A 16,589-nucleotide genomic window follows, 5' to 3' on the forward strand; every position below is an offset into this window, starting at 1 on the left:
GACCCCTTCTGTTCGGTTCTGGGGGATGGGGGACGAGGGCTTCCAGGGGCGAACGTGCTTGTCTTTTTCTCCTCCGCCCTCAGTCTAGCTTGTCTCTGCCTGTGTATGTTTCTCTGTCTCTCGCTGTCTCTGGGTGTGTCTTTCCAAGCCCCCAGCCCGCAAGTACGGGCTTGCTTCCTCCCATGCGTGGCCCCCAAGACTGAGTACAGCTCTTCGGGTGTTTGCATCCAAGGTGCCCACAGCGCCCCGGTCTCCTCCCTTCCCCATGGCAGCCGCGGGGGCTGCCCTGGGCAGGGCGGTCCGCAGCTCGGGGGCGGCAGGCACGTTCTGTTCCCCGCTTTCGGGCGGGGACCGCAGGCTCCAGCCCCGGCGGCTGCCTGCTCCCGCCTGGCTGGCGGAGATGAGAGCCGGCTGCAGGGCTGGGAGCGAGGCAGCAGCACACAGAACAAACAGAATTTTTTTTTGCAACTAGAGGGGGAAGCACAGAGCTAAAAATAAAACGAAAAGATCAGTATCTGTCAGTCTGACAGCTGATTGGCTGCTCGGAGATGCATATAATTACCAGCAACTGGCGCTGGGTAGGCAAAGCCGGGAGAAACTGCTGAGACGAGGTTAGGATTTAACCTTTAAATTCTGGAGCCATCGGAAACCGAGGGGAGGACGACGGGTGTCGGTGCTAATGAGGCTGGGGGCAGGTGATGGGCGGTGGGCCTCCGAGTCCGGGTCAGGTCTCGGGGGTTCCCCGGGGAAGGCCCTGGGAGCCCTTGGCCCTGGCGGCCTCCGCCATCAGACTGGGAATGTCTCTGATTGGGTGGCCAGGAGGCGGTGGCCCTTCTCCCCGCCCAGCTGAGGGGGGTGTCGTCTTCCGCGAAGTTAGGGTCTCACCTGGGAGGCAAGGAGGGAGGGGGCTGCCTGAGGCCCTGGGCCCCTCCGGGACCGGCGCACCCCGTCTCACCCACATTCCTTCGCCTTTCCCTGCCCGGTGTGGATTTCCAAAACCCATCCCCGCTCCCCTCCTTCCTTCACCCCAAGTCACCCCTGTTCCCAGCTCTGTTTCTTGCCCCACCCAGGGAGGGCTTTTCTGCACCTCAGGCTTGTCCTAGGGCCCCCAGACAGACAAAAACTGCGGCAGTTGAGGGGTGTTGTGCTCTCCCTAAGCCTCAATTTCTTCATCTGTTAAAGGCAGGTGATGAAAATTGGGCCCACCTGGCTGCTGGTCAAATGCCAGGGCTGCTGCGGGCCCAGCCTTGCATGTTGACTCTTTCACCTGAGCCAGGAGTCAGGCGATGGGGATACTAGTCCAGCTGGGAATTGTCCCAGTGTGAATTGGGAGTAAGAGTTCCTGCCCTCTGACCTCTCCAGGTGGCAGCAGGGACCACATGAGATGGCGTATGAGGCCTTGAGCGATAAACCTCACCTGTGGGGGGAGGTGGGCGAGGAAGCCTGCAGCTCCTTGAACCCACCACTTTTCTCTCCCAGGCCCTTGCCCAGGCTGTGGCCTCTGCCTGGAACCCCCTTTCTTCCCACACGAGCCCTTCCCTTCAGTGCCTCTTCCTCTGGGAAGTCCTCTCTGGTGCCCAGCCAGTCCTCTTCTGCCCACTCTGGGTTTCGCACCCCATGCTCAGGCCCTGATTGCCTGCTTTGCACACAGGGCTGTGAGCTCCATGAGGGCAGGAACCACATGGCTGTTCACAGCTGTGTTGCCAGGGCCTGGCCTGGAGCCCCTCAGGAAGTGAGACATCTGAATCCTCTGCTGTGTGACCCTGGCAGCCAGGTAGAGCCATCTTGGCCATGGCACCCAGGCTTGGAGCAAGCAGCAGCCTCATAGGTGGGGAACGACGTTTCCCCAGCACATCGGCAGGCCCTAAGGGGACATTCGCTTGGCTCTGCCCTCAGAGCACTGATGCCCGGGGGACACTGCCCTTTGTGTGTCCCACCTAAGAGAGGATGCAGCCTTAGAGGGGCAGGGGTAAACATGGTCCCAGGCCCTGTTGTCCCCTCCTAAGAAAGTTCCCAGTTCTGCCTGTCCAGCCCTGGCCTTTTCCCTGTGCTGTCTGGGACAGTGGCTGGAGCTGCTGCTGAGCGGTGGGACCTAGAAAACACATACTGACCTATAGGAGTCACTCCCCAGAGCTCCTAACTGGAGTGGGGTGCAAAGGAAAGGTGGGTGAGGGAGGCAGAGAGAAATCATATTAGTAGCTCACACGTCAATAGTCTAGCTGTGTGCCTGCCTTCATGGGGATTTTTTCCTAGAATTCCCACAAGAGCCTCTTGGAGGTGGTGCGATTGTTATCTATAATTTGCAGATGAAGAAACTGAGGCACAGAGTAGTTAAGCAATGCACCCAGCAGCCCACAGCTAGGGAGGACTGAGGCTGGATCCAGCGCAGTCCCCTGTCTCCTGGGGCCAGGCCCAGCGCTCCCACCTCTCTGATAAGGATAAAAAGGAGGGAGCGGGAAGGGAGATATTCTGGAGGCAACTACCATGAGACCTCCCGGCAGAGAGGCTTGAAAACGTCTTTTGTGTGTGGTACGCAAAGGATTTCCCCTTTGGTGTCTCTTTGAAAGATTTCGGGAAGATTTAAACTGCTTTTCAGTGATTTGGGGATGTCAGACTGGTGTTTTTTTGAGCGTCACACCGTGATGAGACTGGCCCCCAAGGCTGCCCCATTTTACTCAGGTTATGGTAATAGAACTTCTGCAGCCTCAAAAGCAGCTTCCGCCGACTGAGCACTCACCCGGGGTCCGTGCTGGACTCAGCCTTGACTCGGATGCCCACCCTGAGCCCCACCCGAGAAAGGGATTATTTCATCCCTGCGTTATTTCCTTACAGCTGATGTCAGAACCTGCTCATCTCCAAATTCGCTGTCTCCCCGTTAGGAGTGAGCTTGGTGAGGGCTCCAATCTGGTTCCCATTCATTGCTGAGTCCCTGGCACCCAGCATCAGCCCCGCATGGAGCAGCTAGTCAATAAAGCTTTGCTGGACACATTTCAGATGAAGAGACTGAGGGTCAGAGAGGTCACATGGCTTGCTTGGAAGAAACATCAGATTTGTCTGGCTCAAGAGTCCACTTCTGGCTCCCACCTCACACAGCTGCTTAAGATACCCCCACCCCAAGAGAGCCTCAGAGCCTGAGTCTTCCCCCGCCTCCGCCCATTCTCAGGCCCTTATACTAAAACCAGTGAGGCCTCTGAACTGCTATCTGCCCCCCAACCTTTTCCTTGCTTATCTGGGAATCAGGCAAAAGTTGGCCAGAGTTAGCTCAGTCTCAGAGAAGCTGCATTCTTCTAGAGTCACTTGGTTTTGCATGACCTGATTCAAATTTTCCATCTTTGTCACTTTGATTCCCACTCTGAGAAGTTTTCTCAGTACATATAACCTTACTATGTGACGACCGGCCTGGGTATTCATATGTGCACTTGATACCTGTTGCTTATCTCCTGGGGGACCCCTGGTTCAGAGGGGTTTAAGCAGGTGTCCTGGTAAGACCGGGGTTATAATCAGAGACTCTCAAGGTTAGAGCTTGGCCCTGCCACTGAGTGGCCTTGGGAGTCTCATTGGACCTCTCTGAACCTTGGATTCCTCACTTGTGAAATGAGGACAGGTTGAGTTCCTGCATGGAAAGTGTCTTGCTTGATGTCTGGCCAAAAGACCAAAACTGCTGTCACTCACTGCCGGAGAGGCCCTGCACGTGGATATTAGAGTTTGCTGGTTTTTGTTTGTCCTGAGCGAATGTCCGACCATGTACAGGCTGATGGATTTTGTAGGTGCAAGGTCCCTAACACAATCAGTCTCTCTCCTCAAAAGACCATGAGCATGCCTGGACTCAGAGAGCACCGTGTGTGGGAGGCTGGCGTGGGCACGTGTCTGCAGCTGGGACTGGCTTCTAGGGTTCTGGGCTCAGGCAGGAGGGTGGGGTCCCAGGAGGTCATCTCTCTCTCCTTACCCTGGACCCTTTGGAAGTTGGTTTCCAAATGTCCTGAATTCCTGTTCCTTAATATGTGGCCCGGTATAGTGCTTGGCCCGGCAGCAGGAGCTTGGTTGGTGTTAGTCTGCTGGGGAATGGGATAAAGAAGAGAAATGTCAAGCTTTCCCTTAAAAACAAAAAACAAAAGCAAACCCTCACATCTCCCACCAAAAACACACCATCGTTATCCCTGTACTTTAAGAAATGTTGTTGCTGGGCATGGTGGCTCACACCTGTAATCCCAACACTTTGGGAGGCCAAGGCGGGTGGGTCACCTGAGGTTGGGAGTTTGAGACCAGCCTGACCAACATGGAGAAACCTCGTCTCTACTAAAAATACAAAATTAGCCGGGCATGGTGGCGCGTGCCTGTAATCCTAGCTGCTGGGGAGGCTGAAGCAGGAGAATGGCTGGAACCCAGGAGGTGGAGGTTGTGGTGAGCCAAGATCGCACCATTGCATTCCAGCCTGGGCAACAATCGCAAAACTCTGTCTCAAAAAAAAAAAAAAAAAAGGAAAGAAAGAAAGAAATGTTATTTTGGAAAAACATCTGCCTGAACTCCAGGGAGTACCAGCACCTTCCTTGTGCCCAGCGTTGCATGGGGAGTGCCAGACAGCAAGGCCCCACTTGTGGGCAGGTCTGTGCGCTGGGACATGCCAGCCTCTTCACTGCCCAGGTCATCCTCACCTCCACCCCATGAGGTGCAACTAGATGAAATTGCCACTTCCCAGATGAGGAAGATGCACAGGGAGCTAAGAGGCCCGGCTGAAGGTCCCACAGTGAGAAAAGTCAGTAGCCCAGCTGTGGGCCTGAGGCCCAGGTGCTCCAGTGAGTAGGATGGAGTCCTGGTCTTCAGCAAGGCTCAGCTTGGTGGGGGAGACACATCCCCAACCCCAGACAGACTTTGAGTTCTGGCAGCTGGGCACTCGGGGAACTTTCTGGGAACAAGCGTGAACCACACATGGTCCCTGCCCTGGAGTCGCTTACGTCTCCCAGGAGAGGGGGACACATCCACAGACTGTGAACACATGGGCCTAAGAGGGGCCACCCAGGGCTGCAGAACTGATCCATCCCGTACAAAATCACCGAAAAGACCCCCCACGGACCTTGCTTAAAAATAGTCTTCTTGGCCAGGTGCAGTGGCTCACGCCTGTGATCCCAGCACTTTGGGAGGCTGAGGTGGGTGGATCACTTGAGGCCAGGAGTTCAAGACCAGCCTGGCCAACATGGGGAAACCCCGTCTCTACTAAAAATACAAAAAATTAGCCGGGTGTGGTGGCGGATGCCTGTAATCCCAGCTACTCGGGAGGCTGAGGCAGGAGAATCGCTTGAACCTGGGAGGCAGAGGTTGCATTGAGCTGAGATCACGCCGCTGCACTCCAGCCTGGGCAATGGAGCGAGACTCCGTCTCAAAAAAAAAGTCTCCTGGCGGTGTGTCCCCATCAGAATTCAGGTCCTTCATTGTGGATGGATGGTGCATCTTTTACATCTCAAAGTGGACTCCTTTTTAAGCCGTATTTGAAACCCAGTTGGCTTTCTCTTCCCAAGAATGTCCTGGTCCATGGTCCTGGAGACCTCTGAACCTGGGTGTCCAGCTACTAGACACGTAAAAACCATTTCTAAGTACCCTTTGTGGGCCAGGCTTACACCTGTAATCCCAACACTTAAGGAGGCTGAGGCAGGAGGATTGCTTGAGCCCAGGAGTTTGAGACCAGCCTGGGCAACGTGGTGAGACCCTGTGTCTACAAAGAGTAAGATGATTGGCGGAACATGCTGGTGCGCACCTGTAGTCCCAGCTACTTGGAGGCTGAGGTAGGAAGATCACTTGAGCCCAGGAGGTTGAGGCTGCGGTGAGCCTTGATTGTGCCACTGCACTCCAGCCTGGGCAACACAGCAAGATCCTGTCTCAAAAAAAAAAAAAAAAAAAAAAAAAAAAAGAATAAGCCCTTGTGTCCCTCCCGGGCAATGCTGTGCTGTGCCCAGAAGTGGCTTCCAGTCCAGAATGGAGAAGACGCATTCCGGTCGTCATGGGCTCTGGGGACCCTACCTCCTCCAGGCTGCTAGCAGATGGAGGAAATGTGTCTGGGGCAGAGGCTGGGAGCTGAAGTTGCCAGTTGATAGCAGCACCTGCTGTATCCATCTGACCTTCCAGCTCTCACCTTTAACCTTTGCACTCTCCTGACCAGTATCTCCAAGGCCTCCAGTCTCTTGTGGTTGTGGGGTGGAAGTGAGAGGGGTAGGGGAGGGAAGAGGTCTGCCTGGGAGGAGCCAGGGAAGCAGCTGAGGTGGAAGCCCCACAGAGACCCCACTCCCTGGAATGCTTCTGGGCTGGCCGCACCCCCACGCTTGGTGCAGGTTTCTACAAGAAATTCAAGTGTGTCTGCGGCTGGATTCTGCCAGGCTCCCCTGAAACCTGCAGACAAGAGCCCACATGTCCTCGAGGACAGCTTGCAAGAGAACGTGGGGCGAGGAGCATCCAGTGAAAACCCAGGATGAGTGCACGAGGTGCCCCTTCCCATCCTGGGCCTCACAGGGCAGCCTGTGGCCACCCACATCGCCAGCAGGGCTGGGTGGGAGTGGGGAAACAAAGACTTCATTTTAAAGAAAAGATGGGCTGGGCGTGGTGGCTCACGCCTGTAATCCCAGCACTTTCGGAGGCTGAGATGGGCGGATCACGAGGTCAGGAGTTTGAGACCAGCCTGGCCAACATGGTGAAACCCTGTCTCTACTAAAGATACAAAAAAAATTAGCCGGGCGTGGTAGCACATGCCTGTAATCCCAGCTACTCAGGAGGCTGAGGCAGGAGAATCGTTTGAATCCAGGAGGTGGAGGTTGCATTGAACGGAGATCGCGCCATTGTACTTCAGCCTGGGCAAAAGGGTAAGACTCCGTCTCAAAAAAAAAAAAAAAAAAAAAAAAAGGCCAGGTGCGGTGGCTCATGCCTGTAATCCCAGCACTTTGGGAGGCCAAGATGGGAGAAACATTTGGGTTCAGGAGTTCGAGACCAGCCCGGACAACATGGCAAAACCCCATCTCTACTAAAAATACAAAAATTAGCCGGGTGTGGTGGCGGGTGCCTGTAATCCCAGCTACACAGGAGGCTGAGGCAGGAGAATTGCCTGAACCCGGGAGGCGGAGGTTGCAGTGAGCAGGGATCACGCAATTGTATTCCAGCCTGGGCAACAGGGTAATGACTCCATCTCAAAAAAAAAAAAAGGCCGGGCACAGTGACTCATGCCTGCAATCCCAGCACTTTGAGAGGCTGAGGCGGGAGAAACATTTGGGGTTGGGAGTTTGAGACCAGCCCGGACAACATGGTGAAACCCTGTCTCTACTAAAAATACAAAAATTAGCCGGGTGTGGTGGCAGGCACCTGTAATCCCAGCTACTCAGGAGGCTGAGGCAGGAGAATCACCTGAACCTGGGAGGTGGAGGTTGCAGTGAGCAGAGATCATGCCATTGCACTCCAGCATGGGTGACAAGAACAAGACTCTATCTCAAAAAAAAAAAAAAAAAAAGATAAGAGAGCAGGTGCCACCACTGAAAAATAATCCAGACAAATACCTTCCCTTCTGCACCTCAAATTTCTCAACTAATTCCTCTCTCTGTTCCCACTGGGAAAGTCCCTTCTTCTGTTATTTGCCCCAAGGCCCATGTTTGCCCAACAAGCAAACTGCATTTGTTAAGTAACATAAGCGTTCTCATTTTGGGTTACTGAAGGACAGAGATGATGCCTGTTAACTCCCATCAGCTCCCAGCAGACTGAACAGGCACAGTGGGCTGACACCATCCCACCCAAAGCAAAGAAATGTGGTGGAGGAAGCCTGGGGCGGCCTGGCCTGCAGTAAAGGTGCAGTGACCGTCAGGGACTGGGAGAGGCTGTGAATAGCACGGAGCCAGCCGCCGCACCAGAGAGCCTTTGAAGGCTTGCTCCACGGAACCCCTAATTGGGAACTGCTGGGCTAAGCCAGTTGGACGGAGGTGCAGTTCTGACCATCCCCGTAGCCACTCCCACTTCCCCTGGACAGCAGGGTATCCCGGGACAACTCAGTGGCTGTGGGATCACCCTGACTCTGCCATTTAGTAGGCTGACCTTGGGGAGATGACTTCCCCTCTCTGAGCCCTTGGGTCCCAGGGTCTTCCTCCTGGGTTGGGAGGGTTCTGTAAGCCAGTGTCTTTCATGTCGCTGTCACCTCTCTTTCAGGTCTCCTGACTTCCCACCATGTCATGCAATGATCATCTTGCTGGATTTCTGTGATGAGAGAGGGATGCTGTGGTATAGAATAAACATGGAAATGGGTCTTGGGAAATTCTGCTGGAGCCCCTCTGAGAAGTGGTCTGTGATAGGACAGAGGCCCTGGAAGGGGAGGGTGGGAGGCAGGTGTGGCCGCCCCTTAGGAGGCAGGCCGAGGGCACCCTGCAACCAGGGTGCATCCAAGCGTTCCCCAACCTTAATGTGCCTTGACTTGCTGTGGGGTCTCATTCAGATGCAGGTTCTGAGGGAGCAGGCCTGGCCAGGGGCTCCCAGGTGAGATGGAGGCTGTGCCAGCTGGGACCACATTCTTTGTAGTAAGGGTGTCACGAATTCTTTTCACCCTCAGTGCCCATGCCTGAGCCTCTGGCTGGAGGGAAGTGGGCAGGCCGCTTGGTGTCTGCAGAGATGCCTCCAGAAAGGCCCGAGAGCCCCAGAATGCGTGTGCCAGGAAACGCGAAGCAACATGAGGGTAAAATTATGTTTTTAACAAAAGAAAAGACCTCTGCCTTGTAGCGTGTAGACAGATTTCTATTCCCACCCCCACGCAGCCCCAGGGACCTGAAAGAATGTGGTTTTCTGAGCACAGCCTTCCGTTGCTGAAGGGGGTGGATCCGCTCTTAAAAAGTTGCTTGTAAAATGAATTTTTCTATATCAAATGCTATTTTCCAGTGGCTTGTGTTTTAAGACCATGGTTTCATTCCCACTGAGAAATACCCAGCTCCGAGGCCTTGGTGTTCCAGATGCAGCAACCACGAAGGGGTGGGGGCTCAAGAGTGCAGCCCAACCCATGTGTCCCACGTGTCCTTGTGTGGCAGAGCTGATGGGAGCTAGCACTAGGGGTTGGGATTCAAAGTCTGAATCCCAAGTTCTCCCCAAATGGGCTGAGGTCCCTGGCCAGACCCTGGCCCAACACCACTCATTGTAAGATGGGAGGAGGCCGGGCGTGGTGGCTCACGCCTGTGATCCCAGCACTTTGGGAGGCCGAGGCCGAGGGCAGATCACGTGGTCAGGAGTTTGAGACCAGCCTGGCCAACATAGTGAAACCCCGTCTCTACTAAAAATACCAAAAAAAAAAAATATTAGCTGGGTGTGGTGGCAGGTGCCTGTAATCCCAGCTACTTGGGAGGCTGAGGCAGGAGAATCGCTTGAACCCAGGAGGCAGAGGTTGCAGTGAGCCGAGATCGCGCCACTGCACTCCAGCCCAGGGAACAGTGCAAGACTGAGTCTCAAAATAATAATAATAATAATAATAATAATAATAATAATAATAATAGAAGAAGAAGAAGAAGAAGAAGAAGAAGATGGGAGGGACCAGAGGTGGCCCAGGGCAAACCAGCCCCTCAGCCAGAAAAGGAGCCAGGAGCTAGGGGCCCATCATGGCGGAGCAGCCATCTCATCCTTATATCTTATGCTGTAGGTCAGACACTGGATATTATTATTATTATTATTATTATTAATTTTTGAGACGGAGTCTCTCTCTGTTGCCCAGGCTGGAGTACAATGGCGCCATCTCGGCTCACTGCAACCTCTGCCTCCCAGGTTCAAGCGATTCTCCTGCTTCAGCCTCTTGAGTAGCTGGGATTACAGTTGCCTGCCACCACGCCCAGCTAATTTTTGTATTTTTAGTAGAGACAGGGTTTTGCCACGTTGGCTGGGCTGGTCTCGAACTCCTGACCCCAAATGTTTCTCCCGCCTCGACTTCCCAAAGTGCTGGGATTACAGACATGAGCCACCATGCCCGGTCAGACTCTGGGTATTAGGCTGTGAGTATTTTTAGTTATTTTTATTTTTATTTATTTATTTAGAGACAGGGTCTTGTTCTGTTGTTCAAACTGGAGTATAGTGGCATGATCTTAGCTCACCGCAGCCTTTAATTTTAAAGATAGGGTCTCACTTTGTCACCCAGGAACCTTGAACTCCTGGGCTCAAGCAATCTTCCCGCCTTAGCCTCCCGAGTAGCTTGGACGACAGGTATGTGCCACCATGCCTGGCTTTTGTTGTTGTTGTTAGAGAAGTGGTTTTACCATGTTGCCCAGCCAGGCTGGCCTCAAGTGATTCTCTTGCCTCAGTCTCCCAAAGTGCCTGGGATTACAGGCATGAGCCACTGGGCCTGGCCTATTTTTAGTTTTATATTGGGCACAATTGTTTAAAGTATTCAAGGAATCAGTTGCCATGACAGTTTGGCTCCGTGTCCCAAAGCGTGCTCTGAGGCTCTGACACCAGAGTTCCACAGTCAAAGGCCCCTGAGAAGTGCTATGTTAAGGGAACAGCTTCCTCGCCTGGAGGGGTCTACTTTAATATGCCAAGGAGCATGGGAATCTTGAACAGGAGACTGGAATCCAGTCTGCCTCCATTCAACTGACCTTGGTTTTCCAGAGCAAAGCCTGGGATCAGCATTCCAAGGAACACACTTTGGGAACATAGTCCGTGGAAGGCTCTCATAACTAAAACGTCTCTCTGTTTCTGTATTAGTTCCTTACCTACTGTGGAGTACAAATTATCCCAAACTTAGTGGCTTAAAACAGGCGTTTTAGTATCTCAGTTTTTGTGGGTCAGGAATTCAGATGTGGCTTAGCTGGCTGGTCTGTCTTAAGGTTGCCATCAAGATGTCAGCTGGGGCTGCGGTCATCTGAAGGCTTGACTGAGGATAGAGGATCTGTTTCCTAAATGGCTCATTGACATGGCTGACAAAAAGGCTTCAGCTCCATGCCATGGAGACTTCAGCAGGCTGCCTGAGTTTCCCCACAATATGGCGGCTGGCTTCTCAGAATGAGTGATGCAAGAGAGTGAGACTAAAGCTGCAGTACCTTTTATGACCTAGCCTTGAACAGCACATGCAGTCATTTCCTCAGTATCCTATTGGTTATGCAGGCCAGCCTGATTCATTGTGGAAATGTAGGAATGCCAGGAGGTGTGAATCGTTTGGAGACCATGTTGGAGGCCGACTGCCTTAGTAACCATCACTTTGGTACCAGGACATGTAACTTGCCTCATTCGCACAGTTGCTTTTTCTTACCATTTTGTAGACATGAGTAACATTGGGAAGTGAACCCGCTAACCTGTGATATGAAGAGAAGGGGAAGAGACCAAGAATTTATCAGCCACACCAAGCCCTGGCAAACAGCGGTACTAATAACCCAGCCTCCCTTCCTGGGTGCTTACTCTGTACCAGGTACCTCATGGGCCTCCGAGTGGTATGCAACCACTGCCCCCATGCAGCAGGTTCCACTGATATTTTCAAGTCAGGCCACTCATGCCTATGAAATGCATGAAATGAGATTTTTTTGTGATGTTGGCTACGGCAACACACGCGGCTCTGCCTGATGGAAGTTGAGACAAAATCGGTAACCTGAGTGAACCCGTGCGGAGAAGATTTGAGCAGAGAGTAAACTTAGGATGGATAAATGCCCACGATAAACAAATAATAAATAGATGAGCTGAAATATTTATTTCACGTACAGGATGAAGATTAAATACGTTAACAAGATGAGGAGTCAGGGTGAGCCTGGGGAATCCCTGGTTTCACTGGAGCCTCCTTGCTGGGAGAAGTGTCACGTCTCCAGGCTGGGGCAGCGGCAGGGCTCCCTGGTTGGGAGGCCTAGTGGTGACACGTGGAACACCTGGTGGTGAGCCCCAAAATGCCTGTGTCCCAGGCCGACCCATACTGGTCTTGAGCTGTGTGATCCAGGCAAGTGACTTCACGGACCTCAGTTTCCCATCTGCGAAATGGGATGATAACAGCAAACTTCACTACTTGTGATGAGGATTCAGAGAGTGAATCCTTGGCCCAACACAAGGCCTGTAAGGTGTTTCACATGGCACAGTTGGTGGCGGGTCACCGAGGTGGTGGTGTCCCAGGTTGAAGGAACCTTTCTAGAAATTCCATTGCCTGGAAGGATCCAGTGACACACAGTGGACCCTGAGCCACAAAACAGACCGTGGTAACTGCTGGGGCCTCCCGCAGGGTGATCCCCGAGGAGGCTGAGAGGAACTCAGCCCTTTCTTCTGCTGGGGGCATGTGCAGGCATAGAGACTGCCCGGCCCCTTCCTGTCCTGTTGGGGCATGATTTTCAACAGAGGGAGGATTCTGGGCATGTTTTCCTTCGGAAGTCTCACCAGGTTGAGCAGGACTTAGAGGAACTCCGGCTACATTTGCTGTCCCAACAAATAGACCAGGTATAGAGAGAACAGGCCCTATGAGAGGTAGGGAAAGGAAGGGAGCTTTGGTGGGGGAGATTTTGGGGTCTTTCCTGTGGGTACCAAGGTTCTGGGCAGCTGGGTGTGCTGGCCTCCTCTCCGGACATGCTCTGTGGGCATCTTGGCTGTAAATTCCAGGCCCCCTGCCAGGGATTCCCTCTCTGAGTCTTCAACGACAGTGAAACTCCATCTCAAAAATAAAATAAAATAAAAAAGCAAGGAGGCTGTGGGCCTAGATGATCTCTCAGCCCCTCCCAACTTCAACACTCTGATTAATTGCTGCATTTATTGAACTCCAGTTGTATGCAGGAGTGGTGTCTGGGAGATGGGAGGTGCTGACCCCAACCCAGGAGGAAGAACCAACCTGAGCCTGCAGATTCTTGTGGCCTGGGATGGCAGAATGGGCATGTGGGCTGCAGGAGAACCTAGTACCAGGCCCAGCTGCCATCTGAAACGTGTCCTGTTGGTGGCACTTTGGTGTGGTTCAGGTGTTCTGGTCTTAGAGTCCATTTGGTTTGTACATGAAAATATGTTAGCGGCCTCTTTCCAGTAAGGTTCTGTTTTTGTTTTTTTTGTTGTTGTTGTTTGTTTTTGTTTTTAGACGAGTTTCGTTCTTGTTGCCCAAGCTGGAGTGCAATGGCACGATCTCTGCTCCCCGCAGCCTCTGCCTCCCAGGTTCAAGCGATTCTCCTGCCTCAGCCTCCCGAGTAGCTGGGATTACAGGCATGTGCCACCATGCCTGGCTAATTTTGTATTTTTAGTAGAGACAGGGTTTCTCCATGTTGGTCAACCTGGTCTTGAACTCCCGACCTCAGGTGATCCACCCACCTTGGCCTCCCAAAGTGCTGGGATTACAGGTGTGAGCCACTGAGCCCAAGCTTTTTTTTTTTTTTTTTTTTTTGAGACGGAGTCTTGCACTGTCGCCCAGGCTGGAGTGCAGTGGCGCAATCTCGGCTCACTGCAACCTCCACCTCCTGGGTTCAAGCAATTCTCCTGCCTCAGCCTCCCAAGTAGCTGGGACTACAGGTGCGCGCCACCACACCAAGCTAATTTTTGTATTTTTAGTAGAGACGGGGTTTCACCATGTTGGCCAGGCTGGTCTCGATATCCTGACCTCGTGATCCACCCGACTCAGCCTCCCAAAGTGCTAGGATTACAGGCGTGAGCCACCGCGCTCGGCCCAAGGTTCTGTTTTTTATTCAAGGCGTCTTAGGGCTTAGAGCTAAACTTGACCATGTCATCCACACGTAAACCCTTCACCGGCTCCTCACTGACCTCAGATGATGGTTCATGCTGGGAGTGGCCTCAAGGCCTTCTGGGACCTGGCATGGGCCAAGCTCTCCCACCTGGGGCTTTCCTCCCCTTCCTCTCTCTCCTCCAGAAACACAGATTGAAACATGCCAGCATCTCTCTTCTCTCTAGAGCCTCACACTTGCTGCCTCCTCTGCCTGGAACTCTCTCCCTCTGCTGTCACAGGGCTCCCTAAGTGTCGCTTCCTCCAAGAAGCCCTCCCTGACAAGTTGAGCCACTTTAGTTTGTGCTCAGGCTCACCCTTCACGTCTTGGTTGCTCTCATCACTGTAATGATCTAAAACAACCGTCTGCTCGTGAGACCCGCATCCCACCCCCGATGCTGGGGCCACTCTTGGATTTTCATGCCTGCTGCCAGCACCCAGGGGGAGCTCCGGAAATGTCTGTTGGGTGAGTCATGAACGCGCAACCTGTTGATCCAGGTTGGTAATCAGTGGCCGGGCCTGCCAGCAAATCACCTGACCCGGTCACCCAGAGCCTGGGAAGGACTGCGGCGGCCGCCACCCAGCTCCCTCCTTCCTCCGCCTGAAGGCTCTGCCTGGAAGGAGTGAAGGGGTTAAGTGTTTCTGGCGGCCTCGTGCTGTGTCTGCTGCAGTTCCCCCTTCCGGGGCTGCTGCAACCCGAGGTTGGCGAGGAATGTTTGCAATGCAGAGCTAGGAGGAGGGCGGGCTGCTGGAGGTGGGGGCCGAGGCAGGCCCGCGGCCAGGCTCCCTAGTTGAGCAATGGCCCTGCTGGTTCCTGTAACTCGGACCCCTCCCGCCTTTTCCCGCCCTGCCGGCTTCCTCCACCCTGGCTGGGCTGCCTGCCGGGCAGTGGGGGCGGCCTGCACTCGGCTGCCGAGGGAGGTGGAGGGACAGAGGCCCAGACAGCCTGGAGGTCAAGTGTGAAAGAGGAGGGGCTCCCTGAGAGACAGAGCAGGGGTGCAGTCGGCTCAGCCACCCCAGCCCAGAGAAGCGGGGCCTTTTCCAAAGTCACACAGCGAGACACCAGTGAATTGGGCCACAGCTCTGGGTCTGGCCTCTTTAGTTCCCATAACTCTAGGCTGCAACTCCCACACACAGCAGGGAGGTCACATTGCCACTCAGCTGAGAAGCTTTGAACCACAGGGGACCCTCTCCCAACGGAAGGCAAAGCCCCCCACCCCAATGCCCTGGCTTGGCCTCTTCACCTAATCCCCAGGGTCTTAGAGAGGACAGTGCACCCACTGGTCTAGGTGCACCCCTCCATCCTGCCATTAACTCCCCAGCACTGCCCACTGCTCGGCCAGGTCTTAGGGACCTTGATCACCTCTGTTCCTCGCTTCTGGGAGTATGCAGTAAATGAATGAAGGCCAAACTTGAGCTGGTTCTCGAAAACCCTCTCTGCCCTCTTCCTCTGGGTCTTTTCAAGGAAGGACCGAACCGGCACGGTGGCTCATGCCTGTAATCCCAGGCTGAGGTGGGTGGATCACCCGAGGTCAGGAGTTCAAGACCAGCTTGGCCAACATGGTGAAACCCCGTTTCTACTAAAAATACAAAAAATTAGCTGGGCGTGGTGGCAGGCGCCTGTAATCCCAGCTACTCTGGAGGCTGAGGCAGGAGAATCGCTTGAACCCAGGAGTTGGAGGTTCCAGTGAGCTGAGATCACGCCATTGCACTCCAGCCTGGGCAACAAGAGCAAAACTCCGTCTCAAAAAAAAAAAAAAAAAAAAAGGAAGGACCTTCATGAGTACCAAATATTCACTTGGGCTCAGACGCAAAACTCAGCTCTTTCTCCACAAGCACCCACCTCCTTTGGGGGGAAGCTGTGTCTCCTGACAGTGTGGGATGAGCTCCTCCCTCTGCCGGCAGTATTTCCTCTCTGAGGGACCTCTGGGGAGGTGGCCTTGCCCTTGGGCACACCTGGCTTGAATCCCAGCGGTACCACTTTCAAGCTTCCTGGCTTTGCCACACCTCTCTGAGCCTCGGTTTCCTCATCTGTGCCGTGGAATTCAGAGAGGCCCCAGTCTCACTCGGCTGAGACTCAGGGCCAGTTGCCTTTTCCTGGCCCCACAGATGTATGGTCAGTTTGGGGGTATGCCCCTATCCCTGCTCTGGGCTTTGCCTAAGACAGGCTGTGGGCAGCCCTCAGAGGCGCCAGCTTGGCCACACCTGGCTGGAATCAGTGGGTGGGTGGGAGCACACAGCAGGGACCCAGTGCCCTCTAGAACACAGCTAGCAGTTCCCGTGAAAATCAAAACACCTCATTTAACAGGTAAGGAGGCTATGGGAGGAGTGGCTTGCCACACCATGCAGATACAAAGAGGGATATTCACCAAGAAAAACATACCAATAACACCAAGGGCCCTCCTACACACTGTTCTACCACTATTTATTGAGCGCTTACTACATGCCAGGCAATGAGCTAAGTGCTTTACAAGGCTGACCTATTTCAATCCAGCAACATACCGAAGAGGGAGCCATATTGATCCCCTTTTACGGGAAACAGTGAGGTTGATGCATTTGCCCAAGATCACACAGCTCATGGGGAGTGGAGCCTGACTTTGAATTTAGGCCGCCTGCCTCCAGAGCCTGTGTTCTTGGCCATCCTTCTCCGCACCTGGCTTGGAGACCCAGGCTCTGCATAGAGGGGCCCAGTGATCTTGGGTGTTATCCTTTAAGCCCCAGAGTAGCAAAAGGGAAAGGAAATATTTTCAGCACCCAGTGAGGGGGGGCTCAGAGAGGGGACCCCTCTTACTCCAGGGCACACAGCCGGCTGGGCCAGGACCCACCACACTCACTCCCCGGACCCTGGCTCCCAGAAGGTGGCTCCTCCACGGCCGGGAAGGACCCCCACGACTCCTCTCGCAGGCAGATGGACAGACGATGGCCCCCTCCCACGGCC

General features: G+C 53.9%; 1 pseudogene; it reads left to right on the plus strand.

Annotated features, from left to right (window-relative positions):
• Positions 1-1,384: 1,384 nt before the first annotated feature.
• On the plus strand, positions 1,385-2,082 carry LOC129043549 (putative uncharacterized protein encoded by LINC02913; annotated as a pseudogene).
• The last annotated feature ends 14,507 nt before the right edge of the window (positions 2,083-16,589 follow it).

This window comes from Pongo pygmaeus, chromosome 13 (genome assembly GCF_028885625.2).
Source record: "Pongo pygmaeus isolate AG05252 chromosome 13, NHGRI_mPonPyg2-v2.0_pri, whole genome shotgun sequence".
Classification (NCBI taxonomy): domain Eukaryota; kingdom Metazoa; phylum Chordata; class Mammalia; order Primates; family Hominidae; genus Pongo; species Pongo pygmaeus.